Raw genomic sequence first — 22,174 nt, forward strand, 5'->3', positions numbered from 1 at the left:
TTCTGTGGTATTCTGATGTGGATGATAGCTTGGTGAAAGCATTCTCTTAGGACCACATAAAGTTTGTGTATTTATATAAGAACTTACAGCATGTTCCCATAAACCTAACAGGCTAGAATACATGTACTTCTCCTTCCTTTCCTATTTGGCAGGATCCTTGAGCCACCCTTACACTTAGGAACCATAGCAGCTTGGACCCTTGGCTTCCAACTGGTGTAGAGTTTCACCTTTAGTAACAGAACAGGGCATTCTGTGAGCTTGCTAAGTGTGAGCGGTGTTTGACTTTTATGTTTTGTACCTATTCTTTAATTTTCTTTTTATGATAGAGTTCTCATTTGTAAAAAAAAATTTCCTTTCTTCTCCTTCTGTGCACAGTTCATTGCCTTTGAAATTATTTGAATAGAAATACTGCAGAGTTCTGTTTGTGCTCCCCTCCCCATTATCTTCGAGGACAACAGCTGCAGGGGTATTGAGTGAGTGGCTGGGTCCTGTCTCTCATGGTCTCTCATGGTCACCTCTCCTTCCCACTGGGAAATCTATGCTGATAGGCAGCTTCAAACTGACATGTGGCAGCCTGGACTTATCACCTGGTGAATGAGTGAGTGAATGAATGATGATGTTCTTATGTTTCTCTCTCTCTCTCTCTCTCTCTCTCTCTCTCTCTCTCTCTCTCTCTCTCTCTCTCTCTCTCTCTCTCTCTCTCCAAAAAGAGGTGTATAGGGGTTGAGGAAGATGACTCAGTAGTGAAAATGCTGGTTGTGCAAGCAGGCTTGGGATGCCCAGAACCCATGTGAATGTTGGGTGGGATTGATCATTCGCTTATAATTGTAGCACCTGGAAGGTGGAAACAGAAGGTTCTTGAGCAAGCTGGATAGCTAGACTAGCTGTACCGGCAACCTCTGGGTTAAATCAAGAGACTCTGCTCAATACATCAGGTGGGGAGCAATTGAAGAACACTCCTGAAGTCAGCCTTGCCCCTCTATGTACTCCTGCATATGCATGTTGTTCTACCACACATTTGAACACATGTATATACACATATACACATGTAAATCATATACATAAAAAGGGAGTGGGGAGATGGATTCACCTAGTATATACACATTAATTCAACTTCTGAAGGTTTCATCAGGTCTTTACTCTTAACTCCACACAAAGAAGTATAGGCAACTAAGGAATCCTGAGACCAGGAGAAATAGTCCTCTGAGGGAGGAGCACACCAATAGCTTATCCGATACCAAATGGTCATCCCTGAAAATATTATACGAGTAACACTGTACAAACTGAGCAGGTTATATGTTAGGACATATATGCATATATACATGCATGCATGTAATAATTAATGTAAAAACAGGCCATGCTTTTGAAAGAGCAAGGAGAGGAATGTGAGAGTGTCCATGGAGGAAAGGGAAGGAAGAGATATTGTAATCTTATTACAGTCTCAAAAATATATTCAGGATTGTGTCTTGTCTCTTGTTTTTTCTCTTGTGGCTCATAGTGAAGCCACAGCATCTGCAGTAACCATGGCAATCATATGATGCCTGCCCTTTGTTGAGTGTGCACTGTGTCTTGAGCAGTACACTTGTCCTTTAAGGTTATTGATTCATCATACCCTGGCAGTTAAAAGTGGAGGCTCAAATCGCTGCTGCTACATGAGATTGAAACTGTGTTCATCGCTTGCTTCTAGGTGCCCTTGAGCAAGTTGCTTAAGATCCCCAGACCCCCTTTTCCCGTCTGTGCAGTAAAGCATTCTTAGGAGCTACCTAGCAGGGTTTTTCCAACAATTAAATAAGCCATGAGTCTACACTGCTTGGAAAAGTGTCTAACAGTAAGTCATTAAAAGGTTTCCTTTAAATTCCCATAATGAGGGATGTTATTGGACAGATGTTATTGTACCATTTTGAGATGAATCCTGTGGGCTTTCTGGTCCTGGTGGACTCAGGATATAAACCCTGTATTTGATTCTGACACCCATGTTCTTCTTGTGTTATGTCCCAGCTTCATGGCTATATTGCTATGATAAGATATACTGGTAAAAAAAAAAAAAGATAAACTGACAAAGTGACTTAAGGGAGAAGGCGAAAGGATTAGTTTAAGCTCCTAATTCAAGGTTCTAGTCTATCATCATGGAAAAAGTCAAGGCCACAAGAACTTGAAATAGTAAGCCACATTATATATATATATATCACACATACCACATTACACACACACACACACACACACACACACACACACACACCACAGGGAGCAGAGAGCAATGACTCATGTATGCTTAGTGCACAGTTTAGGACCCAAACCCAGGGACTGGTGCCACCCACATTGGGCTGAATTTCCCTCTCATTGAATATCAAAACACAACCCCCGACAGACATGCCCACAGATCTACACACTCTCTTACCACAACTCCCTTGCCAGGAGATTCAAGCCTGTGTTAAGTTGTCAGTCATCTATGCATCATGAACACCAAGTCCTCTATAAATACAGTTTTTCTTTTGTGATGATGACTGGTACCTATCCATGCCCCTTCAGGGTAAGCCAAGCCCTTTGAGGGCAGCAATATTTACTGGGTTTGTTTCCTTTAGGGCATCTAGCTCTTACAGACATGTGAGACATCTTGCTGATTGGCTCACTGAATGACTGGATGAACAGATATCTTCAATCTGTCCCAACGCTCAGTTTATCCTGTGGAGGAAGCTTCGTGTTACAGAGATGGACTAACCAGCATTCACTGAAGCAAACGGGTGGCCCTTCCTGGATAGACTTGCAAACTCAGGACAGCAGAGGAGAGTTTGGATCTCATTGGCTGCTTCCAGTACCCCACCCAGGCTTCCGGGTCCTCTAGAGACTCAACCAGACTTTAGGAGTAACCTTCCCTAGCTTTCTTCTTTGCCAAGGCTGTTGCTTCCTCCACATGCTGTGCTATCCTGAGGTCCTTCCCCAGGCTCCGTAAGGCACAGGGAATGCCTTGGGTGCTTGTCTTAGTTCCCTGTAACAGTCATAACTGTGGCTATCCTTAATGTCAAGATCTTCAAATTCAACACACCTCATGCTGGCTACTGGTCTACATTCGACTAAGATCTTCAAATTCAACATACCTCATGCTGGCTACTGGTCTACATTTGACTACCCTCTAAATCCTGCTGGCTTTGTCTTGCCAGCATTGAGATTGTTGCCCTCTGGTTTTGGTCTGGAATTCTCAGCCTGCGATTGGCGATGGTCCTGTTAGAAGCATGTGGACACCATTGTTTTCTCAATGAGATGCAAAGATCCTTTGCACTAGAAACATAGCTAACCCAGAAAGTAAGAATAATTATATATATATATAATTTTTTTCTGAAGCAAGATTTATCTCTTAATACCCATTCTCCTTTAGAGTAACAATGGAGAAGGTCAGGGCTGACTAAAGTGCTTAGCTTGGAGGAAGATATTCTGTTCTGTGGTTCAAGGATGAAGTGAGAAGTGTTTGGGTTGGGCTCCCAGTCCTACAAGCTTCTTCAGGCAGGACACAGAGACCTGACCAAAGATATAGATGACTGCATAATCAACATGGCCAAGTGAAACAATCTTCAATTCATTATATTTTGGTTAACCAAGTCTTGGTTTCTGACCTCATTTCGTCTCTTGTGACTTAACACCAGGTTGATTGATACTTCTGCTTCTCCTAAGCTGTGTTTTTTTTTTTTTTTTTTTTTATTCGATATAATTTATTTACATTTCAAATGATTTCCCCTTTTCTAGCCCCCCCACTCCCCGAAAGTCCCGCAAGCCCCCTTCTCTTCCCCTGTCCTCCCACCCACCCCTTCCCACTTCCCCGTTCTGGTTTTGCTGAATACTGTTTCACTGAGTCTTTCCAGAACCAGGGGCCACTCCTCCTTTCTTCTTGTACCTCATTTGATGTGTGGATTATGTTTTGGGTATTCCAGTTTTCTAGGTTAATATCCACTTATTAGTGAGTGCATACCATGATTCACCTTTTGAGTCTGGGTTACCTCACTTAGTATGATATTCTCTAGCTCCATCCATTTGCCTAAGAATTTCATGAATTCATTGTTTCTAATGGCTGAATAGTACTCCATTGTGTAGATATACCACATTTTTTGCATCCACTCTTCTGTTGAGGGATACCTGGGTTCTTTCCAGCATCTGGCAATTACAAATAGGGCTGCTATGAACATAGTAGAACATGTATCCTTATTACATGGTGGGGAGTCTTCTGGGTATATGCCCAGGAGTGGTATAGCAGGATCTTCTGGAAGTAAGGTGCCCAGTTTTCGGAGGAACCGCCAGACTGATTTCCAGAGTGGTTGTACCAATTTGCAACCCCACCAGCAGTGGAGGAGTGTTCCTCTTTCTCCACACCCTCTCCAACACCTGCTGTCTCCTGAATTTTTAATCTTAGCCATTCTGACTGGTGTAAGATGAAATCTTAGGGTTGTTTTGATTTGCATTTCCCTAATGACTAATGAAGTTGAGCATTTTTTAAGATGCTTCTCCGCCATCCGAAGTTCTTCAGGTGAGAATTCTTTGTTTAACTCTGTACCCCATTTTTTAATAGGGTTGTTTGGTTTTCTGGAGTCTAACTTCTTGAGTTCTTTATATATATTGGATATTAGCCCTCTATCTGATGTAGGATTGGTGAAGATCTTTTCCCAATTTGTTGGTTGCCGATTTGTCCTCTTGATGGTGTCCTTTGCCTTACAGAAACTTTGTAATTTTATGAGGTCCCATTTGTCAATTCTTGCTCTTAGAGCATACGCTATTGGTGTTCTGTTCAGAAACTTTCTCCCTGTACCGATGTCCTCAAGGGTCTTCCCCAGTTTTTTTTCTATTAGCTTCAGAGTGTCTGGCTTTATGTGGAGGTCCTTGATCCATTTGGATTTGAGCTTAGTACAAGGAGACAAGGATGGATCAATTCGCATTCTTCTGCATGCTGACCTCCAGTTGAACCAGCACCATTTGTTGAAAAGGCTATCTTTTTTCCATTGGATGTTTTCAGCCTCTTTGTCGAGGATCAAGTGGCCATAGGTGTGTGGGTTCATTTCTGGATCTTCAATCCTGTTCCATTGATCCTCCTGCCTGTCACTGTACCAATACCATGCAGTTTTTAACACTATTGCTCTGTAGTATTGCTTGAGGTCAGGGATACTGATTCCCCCAGATTTCCTTTTGTTGCTGAGAATAGTTTTAGCTATCCTGGGTTTTTTGTTGTTCCAGATGAATTTGATAATTGCTCTTTCTAGCTCTGTGAAGAATTGAGTTGGGATTTTGATGGGTATTGCATTGAATCTGTATAGTGCTTTAGGCAAAATGGCCATTTTAACTATATTGATTCTGCCGATCCATGAGCATGGGAGGTTTTCCCATTTTTTGAGGTCTTCTTCCATTTCCTTCTTCAGAGTCTTGAAGTTCTTGTCATACAGATCTTTCACATGTTTGGTAAGAGTCACCCCAAGATACTTTATACTGTTTGTGGCTATTGTGAAGGGGGTCATTTCCCTAATTTCTTTCTCAGCCTGCTTATCCTTTGAGTATAGGAAGGCCACTGATTTGCTTGAGTTGACTTTATAACCTGCCACTTTGCTGAAGTTGTTTATCAGCTGTAGGAGCTCTCTAGTGGAGTTCTTTGGGTCACTTAGGTAGACGATCATGTCGTCTGCAAATAATGATAGTTTGACTTCTTCCTTTCCAATTTGTACCCCTTTGACCTCCTTATGTTGTCGAATTGCCCGAGCTAGTACCTCAAGTACAATATTGAAAAGATAAGGAGAAAGGGGGCAGCCTTGTCTGGTCCCTGATTTCAGTGGGATTGCTTCAAGTTTCTCTCCATTTAGTTTGATGCTGGCTACCGGTTTGCTGTATATTGCTTTTACTATGTTTAGGTATGGGCCTTGAATTCCTGTTCTCTCCAAGACTTTAAGCATGAAGGGATGCTGAATTTTGTCAAATGCTTTTTCAGCATCCAATGAAATGACCATGTGGTTTTGTTCTTTGAGTTTGTTTATGTAGTGGATTGTATTGATGGATTTCCGTATATTGAACCAACCCTGCATTCCTGGGATAAAGCCTACTTGATCATGGTGGATGATCGTTTTGATGTGTTCTTGGATTCGGTTGGCAAGAATTTTATTGAGTATTTTTGCATCGATGTTCATAAGGGAAATTGGTCTGAAGTTCTCTTTCTTTGTTGGATCTTTGTGTGGCTTTGGTATCAGCGTAATTGTGGCTTCGTAGAAGGAATTGGGTAGTGTTCCTTCTGTTTCTATTTTGTGGAATAGTTTGAAGAGTATTGGTGTTAACTCTTCTTTGAAGGTCTGGTAGAATTCTGCACTGAAGCCATCTGGTCCTGTGCTTTTTTTGGTTGGAAGACTTTCTATGACTCCTTCTATTTCTTTAGGCATTATGGGACTGTTTAGATGGTCTAGTTGGTCCTGATTTAATTTTGGTATTTGGTATCTGTCAAGGAAATTGTCCATTTCCTCCAGATTCTCCAGTTGTGTTGAGTATAGGCTCTTGTAGTAGGATCTGATGATTTTTTGGATTTCCTCAGTTTCCGTTGTTATATCTCCCTTTTCATTTCTAAGTTTGTTAATTTGGATACTTTCTCTGTGCCCTTTGGTCATTCTGGCTAAGGGTTTATCTATCTTGTTGATTTTCTCAAAGAACCAGCTCCTGGTATTGTTGATTTTTTGTATGGTTCTCTTTGTTTCTACTTGATTGATTTCGGCCCTGAGTTTGATGATTTCCTGCCTTCTACTCCTCCTGGGCGAAATAGCTTCTTTTTGTTCCAGGGCTTTCAGGTGTGTCATTAAGCTGGTAATGTATGCTCTCTCCATTTTCTTTTTGGAGGCACTCAGGGCTATGAGTTTTCCTCTTAGCACTGCTTTCATTGTGTCCCATAGATTTGGGTATGTTGTGTTTTCATTTTCATTGTGTTCTAAAAAGTCTTTAATTTCTTTCTTTATTTCTTCCTTGACCAAGGTATCATTGAGTAGAGTATTGTTCAGTTTCCACGTGTATGTGGGCTTTCTGTTGTTTCTGTTGCTATTGAAGACCACTTTTACTCCATAGTGATCAGATAGGAGGCATGGGATTAGTTCGATCTTCTTATATTTGTTGAGGTCTGTCTTGTGACCAATTATATGGTCGATTTTGGAGAAGGTACCATGAGGTGCTGAGAAAAAGGTATATTCTTTTGTTTTAGGATAGAATGTTCTATATATATCTGTTAAATCTAATTGGTCCAAAGCTTCAATTAGTTTCATTGTGTCCCTGTTTAGTTTCTGTTTTCCTGATCGGTCCATTGAGGAAAGTGCAGTGTTGAAGTCACCCACAATTATTGTGTTAGGTGCAATGTGTGCTTTTAGTTTTAATAAAGTTTCTTTTACAAAAGAGGGTGCCCTTACATTTGGGGCATAGATGTTCAGGATTGTCAGTTCTTCTTTTTGTATTTTTCCTTTGACCAGCAAGAAGTGTCCCTCAGGGTCTCTTTTGATGACTTTGGGTTGAAAGTCAATTTTATCTGATATTAAAATGGCTACTCCAGCTTGTTTCCTGAGACCATTTGCTTGTAAAATTGTCTTCCAGCCTTTTACTCTAAGGTAGTGTTTGTCTTTGACCCTGAGGTGTGTTTCCTGTAAGCAGCAAAATGTAGGGTCCTGTTTACGTATCCATTCAGTTAGTCTGTGTCTTTTTATTGGGGCATTGAGTCCATTGATGTTAAGAGATATTAAGGAATAGTGATTGTTACTTCCTATCATTTTTGACGTTATTTTTTTAAATTTGAATGCTTAACTTCTTTTGGGTTTGATGAAAGGTTACTATCTTGCTTTTTCCAGGGTGAAGTTTCCCTCCTTGTATTGGTGTTGTCCTCCTATTATCCTTTTTAGGGCCGGGTTTGTGGATAGATATTGGGTAAACTTGGTTTTGTCATGAAATATCTTAGTTTCTCCATCTATGGTGATTGAGAGTTTTGCTGGATATAGTAGTTTTGGTTGGCATTTGTGTTCTCTTAGAGTCTGCATGAGATCTGCCCAGGACCTTCTAGCCTTCATAGTCTCAGGTGAAAAGTCTGCTGTGATTCTGATAGGTCTTCCTTTATATGTTACTTGGCCTTTTTCTCTTACTGCCTTTAGTATTCTTTCTTTGTTTAGAACATTTGGTGTTTTGATTATTATGTGACGGGAAGTATTTCTGTTCTGGTCCAGTCTGTTTGGAGTTCTGTAGGCTTCTTGTATATTCATGGGCATCTCTCTCTTTAGGTTAGGGAAGTTTTCTTCCATAATTTTATTGAAGATATTTGCTGGCCCTTTAAGTTGTAAATCTTCACTCTCCTCTATGCCTATAATCCTTAGGTTTGGTCTTCTCATTGTGTCCTGGATTTCCTGGATATTTTGGGTTACAAGCTTTTTGCATTTTGCATTTTCTTTAACTGTTGAGTCCATGGTTTCTATGGAATCTTCAGCATCTGAGATTCTTTCTTCTATCTCTTGTATTCTGTTGTTGATATTTGTATCTCTGTCCCCTGATTTCTTCCCAAGGCTTTCTATCTCCAAAGTTGTCTCCCTTTGAGTTTTCTTAGTTGTTTCTACTTCTGATTTTAGATCCTGGATGGTTTTGCTTAGCTCCTTCACTTGCATGTTTGTGTTTTCCTGTAATTCTTTAAGAGATTTTTGTGTTTTCTCTTTCATGAGCTCAGCCTGTTGACCAAAGTTCTCCTGTATTTCTTTAAGAGATTTTTGTGTTTCGTCTTTCATGACCTCAGCCTGTTGAGCAAAGTTCTCCTGTATTTCTTTAAGTGTTTTTTGCATTTCCTCCTTGTTGGCTTTTGTATTCTCCTGGATTTCTTTCAATGATTTTTGTGTTTCCCTTGCAAGGGCTTCTAACTTTTGATCCATTGTCTCCTGAATTTCTTTCTGTATGACCTTCATGTGTTCCTGTACCAGCATCATGACCAGTGATTTTAAATCCAAATCTTGTTTTACTGGTGTGATGGGGTATCCAGGACATGTTGATAGAGGAGAATTGGGTTCAGATGTTGCCATATTGCCTTGATTTCTGTTAGTGACGTTCCTGCGTTTGCCTTTTGCCATCTAGATCTCACTGGTGTTAGTTTATCTTGTCAGTGCTGGACTCACCAGTGCAAGCTGCCCCTTCCCAGTTGGCCTCTGGTGCACAGCTTACCTCCTGCACTGCTTGTAGACAGTGTGCTGCTGCCCAGGCTGTTCAGATCCCAAAGCAGGCACCCGAAGGCTCCCGCTGGGGCCCGCTAGATTCACTGGAGCACACTGACTTCTCCCAGCTGGCCGCCCGGAAGCCCAGCTAGCCACTTGCAGGACTTGGAGATGTAATGCTGCAGCCCAGACTGATCTGGATCCGGAAGCGGAGAGAGTAGAGCTAAGGGCTTCTGCCTGAGGCCTTGCCCCAGATTGTGTCTGTGGAGCAGATGGAGCCCGTGTGCACTCCCAGGGAGTGCCGACGGTGTATGCTACTGTGACCTCCCCTGAGTTCCGCTCACTCCGCTGGGCAGCCGATCTGCCAACCGGGCTGTCGCACACAAGGTTAGCCTGGCCGCCCAGTCCCTGAGTCCAGGCAAAAGCCTGGGAGGCCAAGGTCCGAGCAAAGTTCCCCTACGGCTTTGACTGTTAATTGGGTTTGCCAGGTGACTGGGATGGCGGGCGTGTGCGCCCGCGCTCCCTGAAAGCGCCGGGAGAGTCTGCTTTGCTAACAATCACCTGGGCGGGTTGACTCACAGATGGCCCACCAAGCCGCCCAGTTCTTGGGGTCAGTCCTGTGCCTTTTGGGGCCTGGACCCCCGCTTTGTTAGCCTTAGGCTATGCCTGTTACAGGTCTGCCCGCCTGAGCTCTCTGTCGTCCTGCAGGCAAAATGGCGGCGGCGCGCTCGCAGGCCTGGGCAAAATACCTCCTGGTTGGGTTGGCACCCCGATGGCCCCCCGACCCGCCCAGGGCCTGGGTGCAGGCCAACGCCCGTCGGGCTCAGACCACCGCGGTGTTGGCCTCGGATTATGTTTGTGTACCTCAGTCTGTCCGATTCCTGGAGTACGGAACCAAGATGGATCCTCCTCTCCTGACTGGTGGGAGGCCGAGTTCTGAAGTGGCCTCCGTGCAGGAAAGGCGCCGCACAACTGCAGCTGCTTGCTGTCCGGCTGGTCAGCGAAGGTCAGTGGTCGTGGGCGCAGGGCCTAAGTGGTCCCTGTGACGCCTTGGTTCCACTGCTGATGGCCCTTCAGCTGGAGCAGCCACTGCTGCCGCTGCTGCCGCCGCCGCCGCCGCCCAGCCACCTCCCTAAGCTGTGTTTTATTGAGACAGGCTATTCTGTTTTCCTTACTACTTTCCTTTTGAATTTCCCCATTAATATATGATTGTAATTTAATTTGTATGGGGAATGCATTATTTTAAAAGGCGAGTGTGTTCTGGTCACAGTGACCTCAGGCATCCATCTGAGACTGCCAAGCCACGAGTCAGTTACATTGCCTCTGACCACAGTCTGCTTTTCTAGGATAGCTGAAGATGTCATATAGAATTTTAAATAATTTTAAGCATTTACCCAGAATTACCAAAAACATCTATATTCATGCAAGCTCAAAGAAAAATGTTCTGTAATTCTGACCTCAAAAGACAATCATTTTAGATTTTAGGTGAATGTCTTTAAAGAATCATTGTAATATCCTTTTAAAAAAAACTAAAATAGGATCTTAGAGTTGTGGCTGTCTGCCTGTCTGCTTGCCTGTCTGCCTGTCTGCCTGCCTATCTATCTATCTATCTATCTATCTATCTATCTATCTATCTATCTGTCTCTCATTTACCTACCTATCTGTCAGAAGCCTTGCCATGTTGTTAGATTGATCTCACATTCAAGTGACTGTCTGTCTGGCCTGAGGCTCCCAGGTATTTGGGATGTCAGTGTTTTCCTTCACACCCAGGGTCAAAAGTATCCATTAACTGTAGCCTTATTGGATCTCCTACATCTGATAGCTTTGTAGCTGACTTTTCTAGATACTCCTACTTCTCTTTATCATCCTACACAACTTCATGCTTTCTTAGAGGGAGAGCAACTGTGCTTGCAATTAATGTTACCATGTGCATTACTCAAAATCCCATCTCTGAGTCCAACATTGTTCCTCATCCTTGTCTTCTGAGCCAATTCTTGGGCTTTCTTGCTTTCTTTCTTTCTCTTTCTTTCTTTCTTTCTTTCTTTCTTTCTTTCTTTCTTTCTTCCTTTCTTTCTTTTTTCTTTCTTTCTTTTTTCTTTCTTTCTTTCTTTTTTCTTTTTCTTTCTTTCTTTCTTTCTTTCTTCTTTCTTTCTTTTTTCTTTCTTTCTTTCTTTCTTTCTTTCTTTCTTTCTTTCTTTCTTTCTTTCTTTCTTTCTTCCTTTCTTTCTTTTTCAACTTTGACTTTTTTCTACTTTTAATCCTTTTTTGTGTGGGGTGGTATGTTTTTTTCTTTTTTTCCTTTATTTTCTATGATCTTTGTTTACATTCTGAATGCTTTCCCCTTTCCCGGTTCCCCTCTCCCCATCGGTCTCATAAGCGCTCTTCCCTCTGCCCGTTTCCCAATCACCCCCTCCCATTTTCCTGTCCTGGTACTCCCCTACAATGCTGGATCAACTCTTTCTTTCTTTTTTTTTTTTTTGAATTTTTTTTTATTATTATTCGATATAATTTATTTACATTTCAAATGATTTCCCCTTTTCTAGCCCCCCCACTCCCCGAAAGTCCCGCAAGCCCCCTTCTCTTCCCCTGTCCTCCCACCCACCCCTTCCCACTTCCCTGTTCTGGTTTTGCTGAATACTGTTTCACTGAGTCTTTCCAGAACCAGGGGCCACTCCTCCTTTCTTCTTGTACCTCATTTGATGTGTGGATTATGTTTTGGGTATTCCAGTTTTCTAGGTTAATATCCACTTATTAGTGAGTGCATACCATGATTCACCTTTTGAGTCTGGGTTACCTCACTTAGTATGATATTCTCTAGCTCCATCCATTTGCCTAAGAATTTCATGAATTCATTGTTTCTAATGGCTGAATAGTACTCCATTGTGTAGATATACCACATTTTTTGCATCCACTCTTCTGTTGAGGGATACCTGGGTTCTTTCCAGCATCTGGCAATTACAAATAGGGCTGCTATGAACATAGTAGAACATGTATCCTTATTACATGGTGGGGAGTCTTCTGGGTATATGCCCAGGAGTGGTATAGCAGGATCTTCTGGAAGTGAAGTGCCCAGTTTTCGGAGGAACCGCCAGACTGATTTCCAGAGTGGTTGTACCAATTTGCAACCCCACCAGCAGTGGAGGAGTGTTCCTCTTTCTCCACACCCTCTCCAACACCTGCTGTCTCCTGAATTTTTAATCTTAGCCATTCTGACTGGTGTAAGGTGAAATCTCAGGGTTGTTTTGATTTGCATTTCCCTAATGACTAATGAAGTTGAGCATTTTTTAAGATGCTTCTCCGCCATCCGAAGTTCTTCAGGTGAGAATTCTTTGTTTAACTCTGTACCCCATTTTTTAATAGGGTTGTTTGGTTTTCTGGAGTCTAACTTCTTGAGTTCTTTATATATATTGGATATTAGCCCTCTATCTGATGTAGGATTAGTGAAGATTTTTCCCAATTTGTTGGTTGCCGATGGATCAACTCTTTCTTAAGAGCCCGTCAGAAAGCCCAGCTCTTTCTTCTTCTGAGTCACTGCTGGTGCCACATCCCAACCCAAGAACCAAGCTTGGGTCGTCCCTCCAACCCTTCGTGCATGGCGGAATCATTCCAGCATCTGTGGGAAGAAGCAGTGCAGTATCTCCCAGCATTTCCATGTATTCTGGATGCCCTTCCTAAGGCATGGGCTCTGAAGTGAACCTCCTCCTCAACTCTGCTGTCCATCCGGAGCACACTCAGAACTAAACTCTCTCCCTTTGCTTTGACTCCATGGTTATTCACTTATCCATCTGTAATCAAAATATCTGATGACTAACGTTTCATCCTTTTTCCTATTCCTCAGTGACATTGCTACCCGTTTCCTTTCTCTGATTCCTCTATTGTGTAATGGTTCTATTAGACTATGTTCTCTTCTCCATCTGTTCATTCACGCACTCATTCACTCCACCAGTTTTTACCCCGTGCCTCCAATAACTCAAGTACCATGGCTGCCAGGACTCAGAAATAAGAGGAACCAACATTTCTTCTCCTTCAGAAAGGCCGTGGTCTCACTGAGGGCAGAGAAACAGATGGTAGGTGAGCTGACACACAGCTATGTCATTTCTAATGAGAAACATGCTATGAAGGGAGCAAGTGGGGTATTACAATAGAAATTCTACTAGATTGGAGTCATCAGGGGAGGCGTGTCTAATGTGTGAGTCAAGGATGGAACCACAAGGGAGCTGGGGAGATGACTCTGTAAAGTGCGAGCCAGGCAAGCATGAGGAGTCTAGTTATGGAGTCACAGCTACTCACATGTAAAAGCCGGGCACTGTAGTGAGCATCTGTTACCCAGTGCCAGGACGAGGGTGTGATGGAGGTAGGCAGGTCCTTCAAGCTTGTTGGTCAGCCAGACTGGCTGATTAGAGGAGCTCCAGGTTCAGCGAGACACTCAAAATGTTCGGTAGAGAGCTAGAGAAGACAATGTTGACCTCTGATCTTCATACACATGCACATAGAATACACGCATGGGTGGGCACATCCACACAAACATGTGCATATTGCAGAGAGAGTGGGAAGGAGGAAAAAAAGGAGGGGAGGAAGATGGGGAGAAAGAGGGAGAGAACACATATAGGGAACTTGCAAGAACTTCCAGAAAGGTAACATGCCAAGCTGTTGCTGGAACCTGGATGGGCACCATTGGGACCAGATGCTAGAGAATGAAGCATTGAACTGGATGGCAGAGTTAATGCACAGAGGATATGCTGCCCATAAGACGATGTTTGATATTTTTGTAGAGATGATTGGAAGCCTGGTAACTTAAATTTTTATGAAAGCTCGTCTCGCAAACCATGGTGAATTGGCCATAGGGTTAAGCTAGACCAGGGGCTCTTACTAGAGGAAACTTGTGTCAGAGAAAAAATAATCATGACTTTGGGGTGATGGCCAGGGAGTAGAGACGAGGTACTTGAGTTGAGATATGTTTAAGCAACAGGAGCTATAAGACCCACCGACTGATGGGCTGGAGGTGGGGTTTCACAAAGGAAAGAATTAGAAAGACTCCCAGGTGTAGCTTGAAGCAATCACTGAGGCTGCACGGTCAGGGCTCAGCTGCACAGGCTTACAGCCATTATTGTACATTCCGTTCTATGACCAGCCCAGTTGCTAGCATTTCTTCATGTCATATACTCTTGTTAATATTGCAAAGCTACTTGTATTTCTGACAGTACACAGAATGACATCGTTGTCTTGCAGTTTAAAATATCTCAAAAATGACTTCTTTTGGTTTTAAATACCTACTTTTCACGATGTGTGTATCTCAGGGGCGTTTTCTTTTTTATTTGCAAAATGCATATTTAGCAGACACACCAATATTAGTTTAAATGCAAAATTTGAAGGCAGAGTCGACTGGATAAATTAGTTTTTCTTTTTTTTAAATTTTATTTTATGTATATGAGAGTGCTGTCGCCGTCTTCAGACACACCAGAAGCCAGCATCGGATCCTATTAAAAAACAGTTGTGAGCCACCATGTGGTTGCCGGAATTTGAACTCAGGACCTCTGGAAGAACAGTCAGTGCTCTTAACTGCTGAGCCATCTCTCTAGTGACAAATTAGTTTTTTGGTTTCGTTTTGTGTTACTCTTTCATCGGCCTTCATTCCGTGGTAGGTTTCTTCTGCAGGTCTTTTTTGTTTACCTTCCATTTTAATCCTGGAATTTATTTATTTATTTTTCTTGCATTTTATTCTTTTGCAACTGTTCTTTGAAAGCACTCACCTGGTGACATTGCTTCCATACATTCAGGATTGAGTTTTCCTCTGGAGCTATTCTGTTTTCTTCCCAGTGTTTCCTGATGTCCGCTGCCTGATGTCTCAACAACCCAAGACTACCTATTGCACAAAGAGGGCTGCTGTGCTCATTCTCCCTTGGTTGACACTATCAAATAATTTTTCATTTCTTCCTCTCTAAGGAGACAGTCATTACCTCCTGGTTGGGACTGTATCTTGGGCCTCATACAGTTTATTAATCTTTGGTTCAGATTTGCTACTTTAAAGTTTTTTTTTAAATGAATTCTTTGAGAATTCCATATGTTATATTTTGATCATAATTACCTTCCCCAAATTCCTCCCAGATCCACACCCAAGTTTGTGTTCTCTTTTTCTATACCCATCGAGTCCAGTTAGTGTTCCCTGTATAATCTTGGGTGTGTAGACATACCTGGGAAAACTAACCACATTGGAAGAAAGCTGATTCACCTCCCCTTGTCTTACTATGTCCCTGTAGTAGAATAATAGTACTAGGTTCTCCCCTAGGACCTTGAACCTGTCTACCCACAGGCTCTTGTCCGAGATGATAGTGCCAGGCATAGATTGCATCTTGTGGAGCAGACCTCCTTAATCCAATCAGAATAGCTGTCAATTGCCAATAGTTCATCAGTCAGGGTGGATTCCATGACCACACCTTACCCTCAGTGCAGAGATTTTGTCTGGCTTGAGGATGCACAGGTCTTACACATGTAGCCGCCACAAGCATTGTAGTTCATCTATGCAACTTCCCTCTTGCGCCTGGAAAACATTGCTTTGTTACAGTCAATTATCACCTCCAGCTCTTACAGTCTATGCTTCCTCTTCCCCAGTTATTCCTGAGCCTTAGGAGGGGCTGGGATATGGCGATCACAGAACTTAATGGTAAGATCCTGTTGCTGAATCCTAGAACATGGAGAGATCAAGCTGATGTTGAACCTAAGCTTCATCCCTACTGGCTAGCTTTCCTAGTACTGGATGGGCCACTGCATAGTGCTGGAGGAGAAAGGTTGTTATTACTCTCATTCAGCTGTGAACCCTGACAGCTACAATAAGGACCAGCCTGGAAATAAAGACCTACTGATGCAATAGTGGGATGAATGTCATGAGACTAAAACAACCATTTTCTGATTGGATTAAGGAGGTCTGCTCCCCAAGATGCAACCTATGCCTGGCATCCTCATCTGGGTCAATAACCTGTGGGTAGGCAGGTTCGAGATCCCAGGGGAGAACCTAGTACTATTATTCTGCTACAGGGACATAGTATAAAATCAACCCCTAATGACTTACTGTTATACCAGAAGATTAGTTCATCTCTCAAACCCCATCAGAGAAGCTTCTTTCTACAGTAGAGGGTGATTAACCCAGAAAGCCACACCTAAAAATAGTGCAGAGAGTGAGACACTGTGGAGTATTTTGCATTACTCCAGTTTACTACTTGTTTTTACAGATATTGATGTCACTCCACTCCCCAGCACTGTATTCCATGTGTTGTCTTGTGTATAGTTTTTCATTATTTTTTAAAATTATTCATTTTGTGTGTATGCGTGGGTACATACATGTCACAGTAAGTGTGAGGAGGGAAGATCACCCTGAATCTGGGCTGAGAATTCAATCTAAATAAAAAGAGAAAGGAGGCCAGAGAACCCATTGAGCTCTGGGATTAATCCCTCTCTGCTTCCTGATTATCAATGAGAATTTAATTGCATTTCAAATAGTGGATGGCATAAGTAACTTATAGTAAAGGAGTTTGGGATAATTTGCATTTTTATGAGATTGAGTATTTCAAATCCATGAACATGGTATAGCTACTCATTTTATTTGGGTATTTTAAATTTTAAGTACTATTTTATAGTTTTTAGTGATGATTTCTTGAATCTCTTGTTAAATTCACTTCTATTTTATGTTTTAAAATATTTATTTTCATTTTGTTTCCATGAATGTTTTGCCTATATATATGTATGGTCAGGCTTGAAGAGAGTGTCAGATCCCTTGGAATTGCAGTTACAGGTTGTTGTGAACTGCTATTTGGGTTCTGGGAAGAAAACTCTAGTCCCTGCAAGAGTAGCAAGTATTCTTAATCACTGAGCGATCTCTCCAGCCTTTTCTATATTTCACTGATAACGTTATTGTAAATGCCATTTGAACTTATTTTTAGTTGCTTATTGCTAATGAACAAAAATACAATTGTATATTGGCTTGTCCTGATAGTTTGCTATTTTTACTCATGGTTCAATGGTTTTTATTATAAACTCCTTTGGTTTTCTTTACATAAAAGCATAGATTGCTAAATAATAGCCATGTTTTTCTCTTAATATTTTAAACGTTTACTTGCCTTTTGCATATAGTAAGATGTTGAATGTAGGTATAGAGGGTAGAATTCTACCTTTGTTCTTTACATTACTATAGTGTTAAATATGATGCTGTCTATAATGTTTTGTACCTGCCCTATAATTCCAGAGGAAGTGAATTTTTATTTTAGTTTTCTGAAGTTTAGGGTTTTTTTTTCTGTTTTAAAGTAATGAATGAATGAATGAATGTTTTTTTGTGATGATTTTTTCATACTTATTGGAATGAACAACTTATATGAAGTGTTGTGAAAGGAATACCTTATTCAAATATTAAATATACTCATTAATTTTTATCAATTTGCTTCATTAAGCACTATGAAAAGAGTTTTTGGAGGGTACGGTTTCTGGCAGTTTATTTCTCTGTGTTTGAAACGGTCTTAATTAGATACCTATACATTTTTTATAGGTATATATTCCTGATGAGTTGCCTGCTTTCCATATTAAGAATCCTTCTCATGTCTAATATATATGTATATGTATATGTATATATATGTATATATATATATTTGATGAAATAAGATCTTGTTATGTAGCTCAACTGAAATCCATTATGGGTGTATCATGTTTGTTATTTATTTGTTTTTAATGTTTTTACCCTTCTTTTTGCCTTCAGATTTATGTGTTTTTATTTCCATAGTAGGGTTCTTCTAGAGAACACATAGTATTTGCTCCTTTTGATGCAATCTAAGAATCTCTTCCTTTTATTTTTGAGTATTTGCCCATTTACATTTATATGATTCAATAGACCTTGAACCCTTTTAATAATTTCTCTTAATTTTTGATTTTCAGTAGTTTGTCTATGATATCCTATATGTTTTAACTTATTCTTCTTGTGGATCAGTGAATATTTTGTCCATGGACTGATAATTTGAGGTGTGACCTCAGGTTATTTACAAATAAATTTCACTATTCAGAATGGAGTAACAGGTCAATATATAACTGTAGCAGCGTCTATTAAGAATAGCTATTATTTTGTGTAGCTGAAGTTTTATAATGTATGAGGTAGAAAGATGAATACTAGGTTAAGCAGCAGCCAATAAGTAAGTCCTCAGGCAGATGCTAGCACCCACTTTTTCTTATTAATGGCTTCTTTGATATAACCCAATATGATTGAATGTTACAACGAAACCTTGGCTTGAGAATCTTGGGTTCAAATGTGACCTTTTCTCCTGTGTGCCTTTGGGCAAAGTCCTTAATCTTCCTGAGTCACTTCCTCATTTAAAATGAAGAAATAACAGTACTCATGGGGTTCATATGAGTTTTAAGAGTATATTATTTATTTATATATTCTATCTATAGATATATCTAACCATATACATATAAATAAAATATACCATATACATATAATAAATATAACCATATACATATAAATAAAATGTAGTTCTGAATCAATATGGTAAAATCCTTGGAACAATGATAGTATTTCTTAATGCTTGTATGAGCAAGCATGGGTTTAACAGACTCCTGTTGAGCTTGTGAGGAGATGTTCTGAGCAATTCTTTTTTTTTCTTTTCTTTTTTATTTTTTATTTACATTTCAAATGATTTCCCCATTTCTGGCTCCCCACTCCCCGAAAGTCCCATAAGCCCTCTTCCCTTCCCCTGTTCCCCCATCCAACCTCTTCTCACAGCTGGTATCCCAAGAGCCCACCCACTTTGCCTTGCAAGGTGGCCCAATCACAGCATGTGTTTAAAAAGCTGTGTGTGACCATCTCCTGTTTCCAGAGAATATCCTTAGCCATGCTCAGGGACATATCCCTGGGGGACGCTGGGCAAATGTCAAATTTGATTATGTTCCAGAGATTGCCTAACAGTCCAGCTTCCTTCCAGTTTTCCTCCACACAATCTCTGAGTATGCAAAGTGAAAAAACTCACAGCCTAAAGGAATTTGAATCCAACATTTATTGAGCACCACGTATGGTTGTACTAGTAGGAGTTGACACGTTTTGTAGGTAAGGAAATGGAACCCAAAATGATAAAATGCATATAAGTACATTGCCCAAGGTCAGACAACTTGTAAAGTGGTTCAAACTTTTTCTTTTTCTTTTTGGCTTTTGGCTTTTCATTACTGGTGTTACAAAACCCTGTGTGTTCTGCGAGGAAGGTCATGTAGGGGGCGGCTGAGGAAGAACTGAGTCATTTGCAAAAGGATGTGTCATATGAATAAGAAGATAACAATGGCTTGAGCAACAGAAGGACATGCAGAGTTTACTAGTTAAAGCCAGAGAGCTTTCAAAATCTGGCCCAGCAGATTTCTCCTCTCCCTTTTGTTCCTAAAAGCTTCAGCCGTCCAGCTGAACTGATAACCCTGACTGCAGAGCCGCCTCTTGTGTTTTCCATTGTAATTGACACCAATGCCGCCCACAGGATCTCTGGCATCATAGAAAGATGCTTGGTATCCAACAGTTAGTATTTGAAGGCTATTATGCTTTCGTTTAAGTTCCATAATAAATCCAAATAGCAGATATCAGCAACATCTGCATTCCACTCAATGCCAAAACAAGCCAGATGGATACAGACTGTGAGGTTCTCAGAGAGGTCTCACAGAGGTGGTAAAAGAACCTGGTTCTCTTTGCCTTCATTTTGCATTGACTTTTGGAGACAATAGGTCAGTTTCTGTCCTCTGTGTATGGCTATCTAGTTTTCTCAGCAATGTTGATCCTGCTTGGGGGATGTCCTGGTGCCTTTTCTGAGAATCGGTTGGCTCTTGGTTTGTGGCTTTGTTTTTTTTTAGAATTTCTCTTTTGTTTTATTTGTCATGCTGTTTTGGGTACCATGACTCTGGTGTGTTTCCCGAAGTCAGGTGCTGTTTATCAGGTTTGAGATTACTTGGGCTACTTGGAGTCTTTTGTGCTTCCATATGAATTTTAGTTTCTGTTGATGTTCATGGTGTTCTGTGAATGTCACTGGTATTTTGATGGAGATTGCATTGATCTGTAAGTCACTTTGGGTTGTATAAATATTTTTAACAATATTAGTTTTTCCAATCCATAAAATGGGAGGGTTTTTTTTTCTAACTTTGGTGTCTTTTAATTCCATTAATTCTTTATAATTTTCTTTTTTTAAAAAAATTCATACAGTGTATTTTGACCCTAATTTTCCCATCTCCACTCCTCCCAGATCATCCTACTCCCTCTATCTATCCAATTTCATGGTCTTTCTTTCTCTTCAAAATCCCAAAACCAAACAACAAAAGCACAAACAAACAAATGGACAGAAAACCATGGAGTCCATTTTGTATTGGCCAACCCCTCCTGAACCTCAAAGAGGCCTGCCTTGGAGTCGCCTTGATACCTGGTGACACTCCATTGAAGGAAACAGATTTGGCCCCTCCCAGCAGCTATCAATCATGAGTAGCTTCTTGGTTAGGGGTGGGACTCGTGCTCACTTGTTCTATGCAGTGCTGGGAATTTAACAGGCTTAAACCTGTGCATGTCTTGTGCTGCTGTGACAGTCTCTGTGAATCATGTGTGCATCAGCCTTGCTGTGTCTGGAGGACACTGAACCTCTGACAAATTCATTCAGTTGTTTGGAGGAAAAACCTCCTCTTTTCATTTTCATAAGTAAACAGATAAAACCTTGAGCCTCTGTCCAACCAGTGCAACTTGTGGATTGATTTGGTCAGTTACTTTCCCAAACCTATCTCTTCAGATTAAGGAAATAAGAATTACTTTATCAGTATCACACATAGGGCCAAATTGAATCTTTAATAATTTGAATGACCATAGTGCATTTTCTAGGCCCAAATAAGGAGAATAAATTTAATTTTGTTCTAAAATTAAGATGTTTTTAGAAAGTTTGATTTTTTTCAAGCAAATTGTTAAGTAAGGATACTTAATAGTGCTGTCATGTGTTGTTAAGTTTTTAAGGATCTTCTTTTTAATCATAGTAGAATAGAATACATGAAGGATAGAAAAATATCCTACTCTAGAAGACTCATTGGAGAATTCAAGCATCATCAAAATTGATTATATATTATATTTTTAGTTTGATTTCTAAAATTTAAAAGCTAAAAGTAGTTTATAAAATGTTGAATATCATTTAATTTTTTTTCTGTTTCCACTCAGAATGATTCCAAGCTAATTATGCCCACTTATGAGTAATGCTTCAGATAATTAAATCTGGGGATATTTTTGTTGATTTTTATAAATTCACTGTATCCTTGACAATAACTATAGAAGTTGTCACTATCACTAAGGAATTACATGTGAGTATAAGTAAATATAAACTCAAACATGGCTAAGAAGAGTCAAATGCCCAAGTAAAAGTGTGCATGAGTAACATAATTTAATTTTTATTTCTAGAATTTAAATATCGAATTTTCCAATTAGTCTTAAAGTGCTGAAAGAAGCTTAGGATTATAACATTGCTAAACACACTGTATGACTAAAGAAATGTAACTACACTTATATGTATATATAATTTTTTAGCCTGAGAAATGCCAGCTTATGTATACAGAAAACAATAAAAAAAACACTTATCTGATAATCTCATTTAAAATTGAAATATGTAACAGCTTTACATAATATTGTATCATAAAGTATACTTGCATGCATAATTTCTAGTTTACAATTCATTCTTCTAAACTGCTCAATTCAGCACTTTTTTAGCCAATCCATGCAGATGTGCGGCTCTTGGCATGGGCCAGTTTTTAACATCTCTTTCAGCCCAGTGGACTGCCCCTGCCTCCTCTCAGTCTCTCAGTCTCTCACTCCTCAGCCACAGCAACAACCTGTCCACTTTCTGTACTTCCATGTGTTAGTTTCAAGATACTACTATTCAGCGGCATGCTGCGGTGGTATGTGGTCTCCTGGATCTGCTGTTGTTTTTAGTGCCATGCTTTGGTGACTCATTCATCCCATGACACGCTGGTGGTCA

General features: G+C 40.6%; 1 protein-coding gene across 1 annotated transcript in view; it reads left to right on the forward strand.

The window, feature by feature from the left end:
- The window catches only part of Dner (delta/notch like EGF repeat containing), a 295,828-nt gene that overhangs the window by 205,331 nt on the left and 68,323 nt on the right, over nucleotides 1–22,174 (forward strand). The gene's annotated exons all lie outside the window — the stretch shown is intronic.

This window comes from Apodemus sylvaticus, chromosome 9 (genome assembly GCF_947179515.1).
Source record: "Apodemus sylvaticus chromosome 9, mApoSyl1.1, whole genome shotgun sequence".
Lineage (NCBI taxonomy): Eukaryota > Metazoa > Chordata > Mammalia > Rodentia > Muridae > Apodemus > Apodemus sylvaticus.